Here is a 16,246-nt window from a genome sequence, read left to right as displayed (position 1 = left end):
TTCAGGTCCAGGTCTTGATCCAGGTACAGGTCCCAATCCAGGTCCAGGTCATAGTCCAGTTCAAAGTCTGTATCCTTCCTGTAGTCCAGGTCCAGGTCCTTATCCTTGCCCTAGTCCTTGTTCTAGTTCAGGTCCAGGACCAGGTCCTAATCCAAGTCCAGGTCCTAATCCAGGTCCAGGTCCCAATCCAGGTCCAGGGCACAGTCCAGTTCAAAGTCTGTGTCCATGCACTTCCTCTAGTCCAGGTCCAGGTTCTTATCCTTGTCCTAGTCCTTGTTCTAGTCCAGGTCCAGGTCCTTATCTTTGTCCTAGTCCTTGTTCTAGTTCAGGTCCAGGACCAGGTCCTAATCCAAGTCCAGGTCCCAGTCCAGATCCAGATCCAGATCCTTATCCTTGTCCTAGTCCTTATTCTAGTTCAAGTCCAGGACCAGGTCCTAATCCAAGTCCAGGTCCCAGTCCAGATCCAGGTCCTTATCCTTGTCCTAGTCCTTACTCTAGTTCAAGTCCAGGACCAGGTCCTAATCCAAGTCCAGGTCCCAGTCCAGATCCAGGTCCTTATCCTTGTCCTAGTCCTTGTTCTTGTTCAGGTCCAGGACCAGGTCCTTATTCAGGTCCTAGTCCAGGTTTTTGTTGGTTTTGTTTGTCATCTTGTTACTAGACTTGTTCTGACTCTAAGAATCCTCCAGAACCATTTTAATAAATTATGCTTCCGTAAAGCAACGTGTTCCTGTTAATACCGGATCCTGCTTATTCCCAAATGTTCCTTCCAAGCCATGGAGGACCTGGAACACTGGGAATCTGTCATGGAGGATTACGGGAGAATGCTCTTTAATTCAGGTCAGAATCTGTTTTTACATCTAGAAGAAAACTCATCCGTGAAATCCTGCTAGATGAGAAGATACGCTTCTATTTCAAGGAGCGTGTCGGACCAGCTCCATGGTTCAGAAGATGAATAAATGACAGGAAGACTTTCAGACCTGATGATGGAGGTAAAAGAAAACAAGCCACGGTTGGCAGAGATCGGAGGAGTTTATCTAAACCGCCTCGCCCTGTTTTTCTTTCTGTTTTTAGAAACAGGTGTGTGAAACGGAAACATGCAAGTCGAGCAGAACCCTTCAGTGCCAGCTGGGCGTCGCTTCTACTGGCAACAGGTCGCGTCGTGAGCTGGAATTCTTAGCTGGATGTTTGTGTTGAAGAGTGTGTCGGAGCTCAAATTGACCAAAAGCACCAGAAATGATTCAGACGTGATTTAAATCAGACATGGTTCTGGTCCGGTTGGATGGATCCACACTGAGGATCTGACCTGGAATGACCTGGAAGTATTTCAGCAGCTTCCATGATGGATTTTGATTCACTTAAAAATGACTTACTTTATCATCTCCTTTAGGAAAATTCTGAAGGATCCTCACTGAGGATTTATGAGGCTTTCCCAGAATTCTTTGCAGCTTCAGCTTGCAGAAAAGCGCTGTTTATTTGGATCATCAGAAAAAAACTGAGGTCCAGGCTGGCAGCAATAGAAACGCAGCGGTGTGGTCAGGATGTTCTTGTCCGTTCTCTGGTGTTCTTAACCTAGTTGGTCCAGTCGTGGAAGCTGTAGCGCCACCTGCTGGCTGATTTCCAACAAACCAGCTGATGGTTTCTATCACAAGATCTTCTAAAGTTGAATTGTTGAAACATAAAAAGACCACTAGTGATGTGAGGTTGTCCTTGTGTGTGTGTGTGGCTGTCCCTGTGTCTCTGTACAGGTGGAGCCCCGCCTCTCTCCTGTTGACTGCAGGAGATGGAAACTGTCCTACTGAGGATCAAGTAGTTTGAATAAAATAAGTGGGTGAATGAAGAGAACCTTTTCTCAAGACGGTTCAGAGTTCGTCCGTTCATTTTTTGGTCGTGAAGGAAAGAAGACTCTAGAGCGGAGATTCGTTAGAACAAAACACAGCAGCTGGTGGCCTCATCTCCTCAATGAGGAACATGAGGAACATGAAACTATGAGAAATTATCACAAATATCAGCAAATGTCTCTGGTAACCAAATGAAAAGCTGATGGGTTTTGTGGGTTCTCCAGGTTCTACGAGGAGACGCTTTCCTTGTTTTTACCTGATTTAATCACATTTCAGCAGAAAACCTGGATTTTGTTTCACGTTTCTTTCGGACCAAACTAAATTTCTGAAGCGGGTTCATGGATGAGACCACGAAGCTCAGCAGGATCTCCTAATGAGACCTAGATGTTGGCAGATGTTCCACATCCAGCTGTTGGCTGCTAATCCAACATCTTTAGCTGCTGTTTCTGTATCAATCCCTTTCAGTGTTTCAGTTTGTGTCTACATTTGGATCAGACCCCTTCTGCATAATCTTCTGAGCAGAACTGCCATTTGGACCTGACCCATGCAGCTCCTGGTGAGTCTGGATGCACATCTGGTTCTGTTAGGTGGGACCAGGTCCCCTTTTATGGCCGTACATATGTTTAATCACACAGAACATCTCAGCACTTTTCCTGAGAACAAAAATTCTTCTGAAGCAATCAGTTTGGTGTTGCACAATCCTTCAGCATCCATCATGTCTTTATGTCCTTGTCCTCCTTGTCTTCTGTGTCTTCCATGTCCTCTGGTCTCATATACCAGTGTGTTAAACAGCCTCTTCAGGAGGCCGAGCAGTGCAGCCAGCCAGAGAACACACATCTGCAAACGTTCAGCTCTGAGTGCATCGGGACATAAATCTGTACTCAGATAGACCGGGTTGTCCTCCCTGCTGAGGACAGAAATCACCCTGCTAACATAAATCATTCAGCTGCTGTTTGCTAAAGATCAGATGAAACCCAAGAATATCAGATAGAGCAGACAGACAGAGAGTCAGGCAGAAAGACGGCTGTATTGTCTTACCTCACTCTCAGGTGGAGGATGTGTTGAAGCCTGTTATGAAATCAAACTATTCTGTCACTAAAATCCTTCACATTTCCTGTTTGTGGGAATTCTGGTCTCATTCCCACCTTTCCCTCCCTCACCTGCCTCCACATCCTGTCACTTAAACCCCAAGTCAGAGCCATGAGACCCACCTGAAGACCATCAGAATGGCTCCAAGACCAGCAGATGTTCTGATGACAAAGTTCTGGTGTCCTGCAGAACCAGGTTGTCCAGGGTCACTTTGGTTCTGGGCTACGTGCTTCTGCCAGCTGTTCTTCGTGAGTGGCACTTAGTTAAACCCAAAAATGTTTCCATGGCAATAATCTCCCCTGCATTTTTCAACAGGTCAACAAAAGGACTTGACATCAGAGTTTTAAAATAAAACAACGTACACCGATGGTGGTGTGATTTGCACCGTGCTCAACCCAACCATTGCAATATTCAAGTTTGCTGACGACACTGTGGTTGGGCTCTTAAAGGTGATGAGACGGTGTACAGGGTGGAAATCAGCAACCTGTCCAGAATAATCCCAATCTAAATGTACAGAAGACAAAAGAACCAATTCTGGACTTCAGGAGACACAACCCTGTCATCATAAATGGTGGACATGTAGAGTGTGTCACCTCTTGGGGCCCTGGTGAAGAAAGCTCAGGCGTGCCTGCACGTCCTCTAAGGAGGCGTGGTATGGGGCAGAAGCTGCTGCTGGCCTTCCATAAATGCTCAATGGAGATTACATTCACATACTCGCTGAGTGTGTGGTACCCAGGCTCCATTCAGAGAGTCATAAACACAGCCCATAAAATCATCGGCTGCCCCCTGCCCTTCCTAGAGGTCCTCTCCAGATCTTGCTGCCTAACTAAGCGAAACTTGGTGACCCCGCCCACTGCCTGTTGATCCTCTCGCCTTCAGAATGGAGCTACAGATTGATCGGCTCACACACCACCAGGCTAACCAACAGCTTTTTTACTGGGTCTTACGAAATACCAGTATCACAAACCCAAATCTCTTCTCCTCATACTGGGCTGGATCAGGCTTGTGGGTTCTGAGAGCCCATCCAGCAGTGGATCCTCCGACGGAGGCAGGGCCTCCAGAAGCACCCGCCAGTCATCCAGGAAGCCATCTGTCACTTAAAACAAATAAAACACCATTAACGACGGTGGCACAGGAGTTAAGTGCTCGCCTCGCAATCGGAAGGTCGCAGGTTCGAGACCCGCTCAGTCTGTCGCTGTCGTTGTGTCCTTGGGCAAGACACTTAACCCACATTGCCTGCTGGTGGTGGTCGGAGGGACCGGTGGCACCAGTGCTCGGCAGCCTCGCCTCTGTCAGTGCGCCCCAGGGCAGCTGTGGCTACATAGTAGCTCATCCCCACCAGTGTGTGAATGTGTGTGTGAATGGGTGAATGACTGATTGTGTTGTAAAGCACCTTGGGGGGTTCCAGGACTCTAGAAGGTGCTATATCAAATACAGGCCATTTACCATTATTTACCATTTAAAATACCACCACCATCACAGTCTGTTGTAGTTAAAATCCCGGTCGAGCCCCCATTTATGTTACGTCCCCGACAGTAGGTGTTAAAATGTGAAGGAGGGGGTAACATAAGAAAACATGACAGTGGGTTTAAAATGGGTTTAATTGTTATAAAAGGCTCTAAAAACAAGTGCAAACAGATGGCGAGCATTATTAAAAGAATGCAAAATGAAAAAAATCACTATAAGGTTAACAGTTAAAAGACAACTTATCAACTATAATGAACATCTGGTTAAAACTTTCTTAAAAGTTTTACCAGAACTGAAGGTGTTTAAAAACACAACGAAGTTGATAAAAGTCTAAAGACCAAAGCCGAGTTAACCTCAATACAAAGTCAACAAAAGGTGACAGGAAAAAAAATCCATGTGGATCACACAGAGTTAAAACTTATGACAGCTTAAACTCTTTTAATCGAAGGGGTTAAAAACAAACGGAGGCCTGGAGGACAGCAGAACACCTGCACTGCTGCCTCCCAGACGTTTAATTGGCGGGTGGCAACCAACTTTCAGGTGCATTTCCGCCACCTACTGAATGGGAGTGTGAGTTGAAGTGGAGAGTATCCAACTAAAAAAAAAATTCTGTTAAGTATTCCACTTCCCCTTAAAAAGTCTATGACTAACTTATAAACCACTATTCCCCCGTTTAACAGAATATTCAAATCATATTTCTTATATCCTTTAACTTTTAATTTTTCAACTAACATTTTCCTATTCCCCACATATTTTCTACAAGTACTTAATACATGTTCTACTGTTTCCCTATCAAGTCCACAGTCACACATACCGGTATTATGCCGTCCAAGAATAAAAAGTGCACTGTTCAAAGCTGTACGTCCCATTCTCATCCTTGTTATTACTACTTGATTTCTGTTACTCATTTGAATGACTTCCAACCTTCCAACCGTTCCCTTTAATTTGTATAAATGCGCCTCCCAAACTGCTGAAGGCACAGCCAGCCGTTTTATCCCTGGTGTGGGGCGGTGTCGGGCTGATCACCGGGGCTGGGTGATCCTGGCTCCTCCACCTGAAGAGGTCAGGCTGGTGGCCATAACAGGGATGTTTGATATAATAATATAATATTAATATTGGCTGATATCAGCATTAAAATTTCATATTGGAAAATATCAGTATGGGTTTTCAGTCTTTTAATGAACCAACTATAACGTCCCATACACAAATTATAAATGAAACTCTTCAGCTGCATCTCCTCTCTCTCAAAATGTCAAAATATGGCAGATCTGAGGTAAAGTTCTTAAGATATTTTAGTTTATTTGGCACAACTTGTGAAGTAAAAACGCCCCCTTTGTGACAAACGGCCAAAAAAAAAACAATAATCAACACCCAAGGCTTGTTTTATTTATCTGAAGATCTTTAAAGAGCAAGTCACCCCAAATCAACATTTTTTTTTGCTGATTAACTATATAAATGAGTGTCTGATCTTGCTGCAGACACATGTAGTCGAAAATTCGGCACTTTAGTGCATTTTAGTTAATATTTAAATATTCTGCCTAAAACTGTCAGTGTTGCACCGTCGTCAGGTAAAAACTCTGCACTGCGTTTGAATTTAAATCTGTCCTCGCTATTGGCTAAGAGGTACACTATTGTCATGTTCTGAGGTATGTGCCTGACCCAAGACATGCAGAATCAGAGACTGGAGACAAGTTGGATAGTAAAAGGTAAAATGATATTTATTAAACGGGAAAACTAAGGGTGCACTGAAGTCCAGCGGGTTGCAGAATCCGGAACCGGTGTCTACAGGAAAACAGAGGTGAGTCTGGTGTTTGTAGTTCCGGGAGTCTTTGATTTGTAGTCTGACTTACTGTGCGGAAGTGAATTTGTTGTTAGGAGGGGAGTGAGCCGTGGTGATATCCAAGATGGGGAAGCGGTCCAAGATGAAGGTGAGTAGGAGAATGAGCGAGGATATTGATCCGGAGAGGGAGCGTGAGCGAGGTGGAGAGCGGGTCGGCAGGCGGAGGAGATACAGGAACGAACCAGAGATTTCCTTCCAGGGGCAGAGCACGTAATCCAGGAATCCAGGAACCTGGAGTAGGTATCAAACATTAATGAGCAAATATTCCAAAAATTCAAAGTTCAAACATCAAAGAGCAAACAGAGCGAAAAAACTCGGAGGCAAGCGACTACCAGTAAACGGCAATCATCCGGCGTCGTAATCTGGTCCTCCTCCTCTTTATATAGCCGGCCCGCTGATGAGAAACAGCTGTAGCTCCCACTCCTGTAATCAAAGCTCAAAGGTGGTGAATGATGTGACGAGTACTCACCCCGGCTCATGACAATTATGATGTTAGATGGCACATTATGATGTCACAATGTCGTGAGTGTGTGTATTTGTTAGCGGCTCCGCCCTCTCGGTCTGCTAGGCAACAGAATTTGTTGCATTTTTCAAACAGGAAGTGGGAGTTGAGTAACAATCTGGTAGGGGGTGACTTGCTCTTTAAAACGTTTTATCACCATAGCATCAATATCCGGGAAAAGAAAAAATACACGACTAACTGATAAACACATCTTAGCGTCACACTTAGCAAGAATGCGATTCCGCTGCTTTTGGAGAAATAAACATGGCGCTTTTCTTAATGAGTTCAATTGAAGAAGTTGTCCTTTTGCACAGAAAATGATTAAAGTTTAAGCGTGATAGGAGATATGTGGCTTTAGTGACGTAAAATGTTTTAGTTTTTCTTTTTATGCGAGGGGGACGCAGCATTTATTGGTATCGGTGAATCGGTATACGAAATTAAGAGTCAGACAATGTCAGTAAATCAGATATCGGCTAAAAAACAATCCCTAATATCATTGTTGTTGTTATTATTTATTTGTCTGACATAAACATTAAACTGCAGTCTGATGTCTTGGATCAACTCAATTTTATTGTGAGAAACTTCCTCAAATGCCCAAACAGAACTTTCCTGTTTCTTCAGACAGACACGGAAAACGTTTCCAGATTGTTCTTTCTGATCAGATTAAAGCTCAAAGTCTGACTGAAACGGTGTTCTCCAAATGTGGGACAAAATGCACCAAATACATGAAATTATTATTATCATCATATATTTCATGTAGCCTGTATAATGTTGCCATATTCTATTTGAATTCAACTTGAACAAGCAAACAGCAAAAGCCATTTCACAGTTCCTCTCCAGTTAGCAGCTTGACTCCAGCTCTTTGGACCTTCTACAGTGGCTCTGAATAACTTTAGCTAAGATTCAATTCAATTCAAAAATACTTTATTAATCCCAGAGGGAAACTGATTGCTGTAGTAGCTCAGTATAATAATAATAATCAAGTCATCAAAGAGTTGTTGTATATTACAATGGCTGTTGGCAGGAAGGATCTCCAGTAGCGGTCAGTGTTGCAGCCAAACTGAAGAAGCCTCTGACTGAAGACACTTCCGTTGTCGGACAGTCTTGTGAAGAGAATGCTCAGGGTTGTCCATCATTTTCTTGATTCTCTGGAGAATCCTTCTTTGCATTATCTCCTCCAGCGGTTCAGAAACTGCCGAAACTCTGGCTGAGTCCTTGAGAGGGCTTGGAGTTCCTCCATCTTGTTGGCCAGTGATCTCACATTGCCCATTATGATCGATGGAAGAGATGGTTTGAATTTCCTCTTTCTCTGTCTCCATTTTGCTCCCGCTCTGCACCCACGCTTCTTGCGTTTTAGCTCATTTTGGATTTGTGGCTTCAGTTGAGGTATTATTTCAGTCTTTCCAATGTTAATCAGCTGCTCCCGATTGTAAACCAGCTTGTTGCCATGGTTACGCATCATAACAAATGCTCAAAAAGTGAAAAAAGCTGAAAAATAGCAGTAAAAATCCTCCAAGCTTCACAGCACCAGAAACAGAAAAGTAAAGTTTCAAAAAAAATACCGTTTTTCTTGAGAAACTAGAAGAAAAAATGCCCAAGAAAAGGCAAAACTTACATATAGTCAACAGAGCTACTCCAACATGCAGCCGCCCAGGGCAGTGCAGTTCTGGGATGATTTAAAACCAAGAACACACTTTATTAATACAGAGAGGCCCACAGTAAAAACATGTTAATTTAAGCAGCTTTTCAGGGTGTTTGTTGGATATTTTCCACGACAGAATGACGGTAATATTAACATTTTCACATCAACTCAAGTTAGTTTTGAATGAATTTTCCACCAAAATCAACATCCGGTTGAAAAAATATCCTTATTTTCTTTGCAATTTTTTTCTTCTTAATTCAGAAACAAAATGTTGTTTAAAAATGGCAATAAATCTCTTATAGTAAACATTTATCTTTTTTTCCGGAACTGCTCTGCTCTGGGCGGCTGCATGTTGGAGTAGCTCTGTTGACTATATGTAAGTTTTGCCTTTTCTTGGGCATTTTTTCTTCTAGTTTCTCAAGAAAAACTGTATTTTTTGGAAACTTTACTTTTCTGTTTCTGGTGCTGTGAAGCTTGGAGGATTTTTACTGCTATTTTTTAGCTTTTTTCACTTTTTGAGCATTTGTTATGATGCGTAACCATGGCTACAAGCTGGTTTACAATCGGGAGCAGCTGATTAACATTGGAAATGCTGAAATAATACCTCAACTGAAGCCACAAACCCCAAATGAGCTAAAACGCAAGAAGTGGGGGTGCAGAGCGGGAGCAAAACGGAGACAGAGAAAGAGGAAATTCAAACCATCTCTTCCATCGATCATAATGGGCAATGTGAGATCACTGGACAACAAGATGGAGGAACTCCAAGCCCTTTCAAGGACTCAGCCAGAGTTTCGGCAGTTTCGGAACCGCTGGAGGAGATAATGCAAAGACGGATTCTCCAGAGAATCAAGAAAATGATGGACAACCCTGAGCATTCTCTTCACAAGACTGTCCGACAACGGAAGAGTGTCTTCAGTCAGAGGCTTCTTCAGTTTGGCTGCAACACTGACCGCTACTGGAGATCCTTCCTGCCAACAGCCATTGTAATATACAACAACTCTTTGATGACTTGATTATTATTATTATTATTCTGAGCTACTAAAGCAATCAATTTCCCTCTGGGATTAATAAAGTATTTTTGAATTGAACTGAATTGAATTTAGGGGAGAAAAATAATCACTGACTGTAATCCCTGAAAAAAATTCAGCTAATCTGATGAGTTCCTTAGAGTTACGCTTTTCCTCGAAATTCTGAGAAAAATAAGAAAGGCTTTCATTTAAATCTTTCAGCATTTCTTTAATGTGCTTTCAATGGTTTAGCTTGTGCAGCACCTTGTCTGGGTTAGAACCTCCTTTGGGACCGGTCTAATTGCTGGGAAACCTGCTTTTGACCAACATTTTTTGTGACTCTCTGATTTTCTGCTTCCTCTCATGTCCGACTGCGCCGTGACACGAAAAAAAAGACTCTGTCAGAGTCTCCCTGAACGCTTTAACCCACAAGTCTTTATTCTAGCAGCATTTTCTCTGACGCTTTTTTTTGGTTCGGGTGCACACGCCACATGATCCGGACCTACGTTAAATTCCTGCCTCCTAGTTTGGTCGACAGCAACAGGCAGCTTTCTCCACAAACACTCAAAATGGGATACTGTCAATAATGTGGGACATGAGCCTCAATCTGTGGGGCGTGAGAAAAGAAATGAAAATGCAGGAATATCCCGCAAAATGTGAGTGTAACCACGACGACGTGACGAGCAGTTGGTTACCACGGTGACCTTAATGAGACACTGGTGGTTATCATGGTAACCCTGATGAACCACTGGCAGCAGCTTTATCAATTCAATTCAATTCAGTTCAAGTTTATTTATAAAGCGCCAAATCACGACAAGAGTCGTCTCAAGGCACTTCACATTATAAACATTCCAATTCAGGTCAGTTCATTAAGCCAATCAGAAATAATGTTTCCTATATAAGGAACCCAGCAAATTGCATCAAGTCACTGACTAGTGTCAGTGACTATACAGCAATCCTCATACTAAGCAAGCATACAGCGACAGTGGAGAGGAAAGCTCCCTTTTAACAGGAAGAAACCTCCAGAGAATCAGTATAAGCAGCCATCCTCCACGACTCACTGGGGATCGAGAAGACAGAGCAGGCACACACACACACACACACACACACACACACACACACACACACACACACACAAAGACAAGTAATGTGTCTATAGTTATATTGTGATGTCTTAGTAAATATTCTATTTGGTGAAAGATAAACTTTATTGTATTTATCCTAGTGGATCTATAATTAAACGGGTAAACTAGTAGTAGCACATCCAACGTCAAGGAAAGTAAAAAGTTATTATCAGGAGAGGGATAATGTTTTAGTGGTTAGCAGCAGTGTGCTAGTTGATGGCCCCCTCCATGAGGCCACCACAGCTCAGCAGAACATCATTGTAGCGTCTTCTGGGGAGAAAAACACTTAGAGAAAAAATAAAGTTAACAGCTGAAATTGCAGGAAATAATACAGTTAAAAAGCAGACTGTAGAAGAAACCAGTAGAGTGTGAAAAGTGGTCAGTGTATCCTCCAGCAGTCTAAGCCTATAGCAGCATAACTACAGAGATAACTCAGGATCATTTGTGTTGATCTTTCCTCTACATTTTATCTGTGAGGTGGAGAGCTTTTGTTCTGCTCATATTATTCTAAAGTTGATGTTTGATCCTAAACCACTACCTCTGTTGGAACCATCAAAACGCTTTTCTACAGGAACTTACTGTTGCTGCTGCACGAGGAGGCATCTGTGGTTCAAAGTGAGCTTCAAATGTCTTCAGACTGAGATGTTTCCTCGACGTAACATTTTCCCTTTATGAGCCAGATTTTGTGTTTTATTGTCAAAGAAGCCTTTTCTCATCTCGTTTTCTGGCTCTGATCCGTTCTCATCATGTGGAGTCGGGCTGTGTTCTGGTCCTGGATCAGAACTGGGACAGAGACATGTGGAGCTCTGGATGCTTGGCATCATGTTGATGAGATGGATCTCCTGCAGAGTGTTATGTCATCCTCAGGATGGTTCTGGTTCTTCCAGGAAAGCAACTGTGAGCAGTTTACTTGTTTGGTAATGCTTCCAGAACATTTTATGGCCTCCAAGCTGCAGACATGAAAGATGTGGACAGCTGATTACAATTATGAAAATGTGATGTTTGTGGTTTCCGAAAACCGGCACTGGCTTGGTTCAGATTCAACTTCTAACAGAAACAGTTTTGAGTTTGTGCTTCAGGTGTAAGAAACACACAAGCGTGTGTGTGTGTGTGTGTGTGTGTGTGTGTGTGTGTGTGTGTGTGTGTGTGTGTGTGTGTGTGTGTGTGTGTGTGTGTGTGTGTGTGTGTGTGTGTGCGTGCGTGTGTGTGTGTGATATTTTCCGTGCTGAACAGGCTATTAGAGTCCAACGGGGAGCTTGGTTTACCAGCAGAGGATGACGAGGCATTCTGATGATGGAGTGGTCAAGAGAACACTCAGGACCGAGCCCCCCCGGACACCTCATCCACCATAACTTAGCAGCATGGGTGCATCCATCCTCTACCCAGCCTCCAGTCATGTTGTCGGAACATTTAGTCCGACTCGTCCCTGTCAGAACAGGAAGATCAACGATCTGAGTTTAAGGCTCCATCAGGACAGTCTGAAACTTCTAGGATGAGAAATAAATCAGGGTCAGAACCTGGAGACCTGCAGAAACTTGTTAAAATGTCGAGCCTGACCAAACATTCTGGTCTAGTTCTACTTTAGCCTAGGAGTCAGAACATTAATCCCTTAATGCCTGAAATATGAAACAATGACAAAATTTTTAAACAGAATGATTTATTGCATAATGTTAACATAGCAACTAAATATAATCACTTTCACTTTATTGTGTAATTCTATAGAAGTGAAGAAATAAAATTGGCCCTTTCCACCTGCAGGACTTCTCAAACCAGGACGTAGAACCAGTTTCTACTTACATCTGAAGTCTGAGTGCATGCGTGTGTGTGTGTGTGTGTGTGTGTGTGTGTGTGTGTGTGTGGGTGTGTGTGTGTGTGTGTGTGTGTGTGTGTGTGTGTGTGTGTGTGCGTACGTGTGTGTGTGTGTGTGTGTGTGCGTGCGTGCGTGCGTGCGTGTGTGTGTGTGTGTGTGCGTGCGTGTGTGTGTGTGTGTGTGCGTGCGTGTGTGTGTGTGTGTGCGTGCGTGCGTGCGTGCGTGTGTGTGTGTGTGCGTGCGTACGTGCGTGTGTGCGTGTATGTGAGTGTGTGTGTGTGTGTGTGTGTGTGTGTGTGTGTGTGTGTTTGTGTGTGTGTGCAAAAATGTTCATTCTGGCAGAGAATCAGCTGAGGAACAGATCATCTTCATCACCAGCTTGAAGGTTTTAAACCCACTCCACTCCATTAAGACCCCCCCCCCCCCCCCCCCACACACACACACACACACACACACACACACACACATCTCCCCCTTTATGGTACTGGAAGCATGACTCGGCAGCTGGCTGCTTCAGAGGGTTGCTGAGGTTCATTCTCACTCTGCAGCAAGCAGCAGATGAATCCCTGCAGAGCACATATCCTCCCCCCACCCTTAATGGACCACCACCCCCTCCCATAGCAACATTCTCCTCGTTTGACCTCTCTGCTGAAGAACAACCGCATGGAAACACTTTAGGAAACATGAAGATGAAGACCCAACAGAAATACTTTTATTACAAATGAACTCAGAAAGAGTCCAATGGGTGCAGAACAGGGTCAATTCTACATTCTGGCTGAGACCTGGAGTCCATGGCGGTTCTCCAGACTGGAGGCCAGACTGGTGACTCTAATCTATGTACAGTCTATGCTCTAATCTGAAATGTTGTGTTAGAGACACTGGTGATCATAGCCAAGGGCATTTCAGGGGGCAGAGCCGGCAACTTGGAGTCAAAGCTCAACCTGCTGACTGTGGATAATGGAGAAAGAACTGGACCATAGCCCTGATCAGAACCTAAATGGTTCTTTGCTGGTTTCTCATGGTTCCTCCTGAAACATGGTGTTAGTGCAGACTTTTGGATTCACTCCACTTCTGTCTTCCTGGTGTTCCCTTCTGAGCCGTTTTCATAACAACTGGGCTCACCTGTGTGTCTAACCTACCTACCCTCCACACCCACCCGTCTCAGGACACCACCTGAACCACCACCCGGAGCTGTGAAACCCTCTCCTAGATCCAGACCCACCTTCCCTCATGGACCATACCTGTAAACACTTTTGACTGTTCCCTCAACTTCCTGCTGAGTTCATTGTACTTCCTAATGATCTGGATGTTCTGTTTAATCAGATCATTTTCAAAGGAATGATGTTGTTGATAAAAAATTGACCTCTGACCTGACCCCTCATTTGTTTAGGCATGAAGGAGTTCCTAAGGGAAATGATGAACTAGAGTGGAGTCAACACTAGGAAAAACTTACAAGAAAACCCATTTTTCTTTCAAATGTTGTGAAACATGGAAAACAAATTAATTTGACAGAAATTACAAATTCATAGCCAACAAGTTTACACATGATCAGCTGATGATTTACAAAATATTCAGATCATCTGCCATATATGTTCTTCTGTTGTCCTCCACATTTAAGTAGAAACTGCAGCAAGTTCTGATGTGATCTGAGTTGAGAAATTAAAAGCAAAACCAGCAAAAATTCCAAAGAAAAACATATTTCGCACGATCCAAGAAAAGTCAGGTCCCACCGAGATTTGAACTCGGATCGCTGGATTCAGAGTCCAGAGTGCTAACCATTACACCATGGAACCACGTGATGTCCACTTGAATCTTTGGCCAACTTATCATAATAATTACTGTGTTAATTGTTATCGAATATTTTGTTTTCTCTTAAAAAAAAACACTTTGCTGGATGTTTTACGTGACATAATGATGGATTCATGGAGGTCCCACCTAGGTTTTATCAAATTTCCGTTGACGCTTTTCTTATCTATTTAAAACGAGATCCAGTTAAAAGTAATAAATTTGCCATTTTATGTTTAAAAAATAAACTAGGAACCATGATGAGAAAATTAAAGAAATCAGAACGGAAGTTAATTTCTTATTCTTCAAAAGCTCAAAAACCAGACTGCTGCCATCTAGCGGTTGTTTTCATGAACAACGGTTTGACAAATTTCATCAGCTTCATTTTCACTTTGTTGCATCAGTTAATTTTTATTAACACGAATGTTCAATGACTTCAGCTCCGCCCACCCCCACCCCATTTAAAAAAAGTACAAGTTTGTCAGATTTTGAAATAATTTACACAGTGTCTCTAACAGGTAGCCACTGTAACTTATATATATATATATATATATATATATATATATATATATATATATATATATATATATATATGTGTGTGTGTGTGTGTGTGTGTGTGTGTGTGTGTGTGTGTGTGTGTGTGTATATATATATATATATATATATATATATATATATATATATATATATATATATATAACTTGTTCTCTCTCCTCCTCCTCAATACTCCCAAGGAGAGAGAGGCAAAGATAAGTTTTGATTGCTTCATTGAGACAAGAAGGCTGTTTTGACTTGCTTCTAGCACAATCTTTAATTCCTATAAAAAAAACTAACTCTCCTCACTGTGCGCACCTGTTTTTACCATGTTAATCCAAACGCTTAAATGTCTCCTCAGCCTTCATTAGTTTCTACAGGAGCGGTTCATCACTAAATCAAACAAATCTGCTGTGTTCACGGTGTAAAATATGCAGGAATTATGTCTCTGAGTCTGAGCTCTCTCAATAAACTGGCAAGCCATTCTATGGCTAAGCGCCTGGGCTTGCTATAGGTCAGGGGTATTCAATTCTGGGCCTGGGGGGGCTGGTATCCAGCACCTTTTAGTTTTAACTCTGTTTCAACCCACCTGATTTCAATCAGAAGGTGATTTACAGGCCTCTGCAGAGCCTGGTGAGCTGCTGCACAGGCGATTCAACAGCAGAGCAGAGCAGAGAAACCACTAAAACATCCCATGGCCGGAATTGAATAGCCCTGCCCTCGGTGCTACAGTCCAAAAGGGGCCTATTACAGAATATGGAAAAAGATCATTTTGCTTCTGCAACTGACGGTCGAGATTTAGGCTACTCATGTCCATCCATCCATTTTCTGAACCCGCTGTGTCCATGCAGGGTTGCCGGGGGGGGGGGGGGGGGGGGGGGGGGGTTGCTGTGCCTATCTCCAGCGGTCAATGGGCAATCAGGTGGGGTACACCCTGGACAGAGAGCCAGTCCATTGCAGCGCAACACAGAGACACAGGACAAACAATCATGCACACACACACACACACACACACTCACACCTAAGGACAATTTAGACAGACCAATTAACCTAACAGTCATGTTACTTATGTGATTCAGAAAATGCCTGATGTTAGCTCTTGCTTTGACTCATATTGTGGTTGGACTTTGTCTTGAATTCTTTAGTTTTGTAAGATTTTTTTTCTTCCAAGGCTCCACCATGAAAAACATGTTATAATAATGCTCACCAGGTTTAGCTTGCCTGTTCTGAGGTGGATTGCTGTAAAGCGTGACATTTGTGAGACGTCAGGGCAGCACAGACATGAATACGTAGACCCACCATTGGGCACTGGAGAGTGTAACAGTGTTGCTGCCATATTGGATGGGTTTCTCACTCTCCAACAACAACTGGAGTCAATGCAGAGTGAGCATCTATGCCCATTTTTTGTGCAACCTACGGTTTCAACAACAAACGCATTATTGAAAATAGATCACCTGGAATTACCAATGACTTTTCTAGCCTACCTGTTGGGATTTATATTTAAAATTAGTTTTTTAAATTGTTTCTATATTTTAACTATCATAACACACCACATGTCTGATTTTGTGAAAAAGCATAATACATATGTTTATTAGTTTAGTAAACACA

General features: G+C 43.0%; 1 non-coding gene across 1 annotated transcript; it reads right to left on the bottom strand.

Moving 5' to 3' along the window:
* Window positions 1-14,040: 14,040 nt before the first annotated feature.
* trnaq-cug (transfer RNA glutamine (anticodon CUG)) lies at window positions 14,041-14,112 on the bottom strand. Its single transcript has one exon. It is a non-coding gene; the product is annotated as a tRNA-Gln (tRNA).
* Window positions 14,113-16,246: the final 2,134 nt, after the last annotated feature.

This window comes from Nothobranchius furzeri, chromosome 9, assembly GCF_043380555.1.
Source record: "Nothobranchius furzeri strain GRZ-AD chromosome 9, NfurGRZ-RIMD1, whole genome shotgun sequence".
In the NCBI taxonomy this organism is placed as follows: domain Eukaryota; kingdom Metazoa; phylum Chordata; class Actinopteri; order Cyprinodontiformes; family Nothobranchiidae; genus Nothobranchius; species Nothobranchius furzeri.
The sequence above is the reverse complement of the archived record's forward strand: the minus strand, read 5'-3'. Positions and strand labels throughout refer to the sequence as shown.